The sequence below is a fragment of the Trichosurus vulpecula genome, chromosome 4, assembly GCF_011100635.1.
Source record: "Trichosurus vulpecula isolate mTriVul1 chromosome 4, mTriVul1.pri, whole genome shotgun sequence".
NCBI lineage: Eukaryota > Metazoa > Chordata > Mammalia > Diprotodontia > Phalangeridae > Trichosurus > Trichosurus vulpecula.
In genome coordinates, this window is record NC_050576.1 from 184,016,055 (window position 1) to 184,017,652 (window position 1,598).

Genomic DNA, 1,598 nt, shown 5'->3' on the forward strand with positions numbered 1-1,598 from the left:
ACTCGTGAACCTGGAATAATAACGATAACAACAGCAAAAGTAATAGCGATAGCTGATATTTACACAGCTCTTTAAGGTGCACGCAGTAACTTTGCATACACCGAGTCATTTGGAAAAAGACACTAGTGGCCGGAATTTATTTAGATTCGTATTATAGTAAATATGTTAACAGAGAAGTTGGGATATTGCCATATTATAAGAGAACGGCAGCTTTCCCAAGCAAACATTTTTCATTGCTTTCCTTAATCTAGGAAAAAAAAAAAACACCCAGCTTTGGGTGTTGTTGTCCCTGACTCTTCATGACCCTTTGGGGGGTTTTCTTAGCAAAGATACTGGAATGGTTTGCCATTTTCTTCTGTAGCTCATTTTACAGATGAGGGAACTGAGGCAAACAGGGTTAAGTGACTTGCCCAGGATCACACAGCTAGTAAGTGTCGGAGGGTAGATTTTAACTCAGGAAGATGAGTCTTCCTGACTCCAGGCTTAGCACTCTATCCACTGCACCACCAAGCTGCCCCCTCTATTGAAGTGAGGGACCCAAAAACTAAATGAAGGTTTTGAGAGGAGAAAGTAGAGAAAATAAACAGTGAAACTCTGGTTTTGTTCCATTCCCAACCCAGAAAAACTGGGCCAGGTTTCTTGGAACTAATCCATTTAAGTGGATAAATGATCCCTCAGTGGGTATTGGCTAAGCCCCAGCTATTTGCCTAGAACCTTGCTAAGCATTGTGAGGTATTCAAGACAACAAAGCTCTAGAAAAAGGGAAATTCAGGGAAGGAAATAAGGAACCGAAACCCATCCTTTGCCCAACCAAATTTCTGGGCAGCCAGCATTACCCAGCTTATCCAACCACAATAATTACTACCTTTGTTTCTCCACTTGTCTCTCCAGTTAACAGAAGTAATTTAATTTGGGCTTAGAAAGACGAAAAGAAAACATGAATCTCTCTGCTCTAATAATTTAACCCCCATCCTTATGCATACATACTCCATCCTTGTTGGAATTCTACTTGCAACTAAGAATTTTACCTTAAAAACCTTTTCAAGTTTATCCACCTTTTCTTTCACCCTAGTTTCAATACACAGATTCCTATTACTAGTCTTCCACCCTTCTCAAACATTCATGCATTACTACACAGACCTGACCCTAATGATGCCTTGGCATGTGTTTTTTTCTGAGGGCGGCAGTCATTACTGGAATGACAGGTTCCAGTGGAAGCTTCACTAATAGAGAGCTTTGTAGAAGTCACACCTGAGTTACCAGCAGTGACCCATACAGGAGTGGTCAGTTAGTACAGAAGAATAAAGCTTTCTCAACCCAAGTTGAGATGCCTCAGTGGCTCTACGAGTTAAATATTTCTCTCAGAATGCTTGGATTGCCTGAAAAATGACTCAAGAGAGAGGGAGAAAGGAGATGTGGTCCACTGGATAAGCCTCTGGTTATGGAGTCAGGAAGACCTTCATTCAACCCCTGCCTCAGACTCTTACTGGCATGGTGACCAGAGGCACCTCTCTGTGCCTCAGTTTGCTCATCTGAAAAGTGAGGGAGTTAAACTCAATGAGGTTCCTTCCGGATCTAAATCTATAACCTTAGAATCT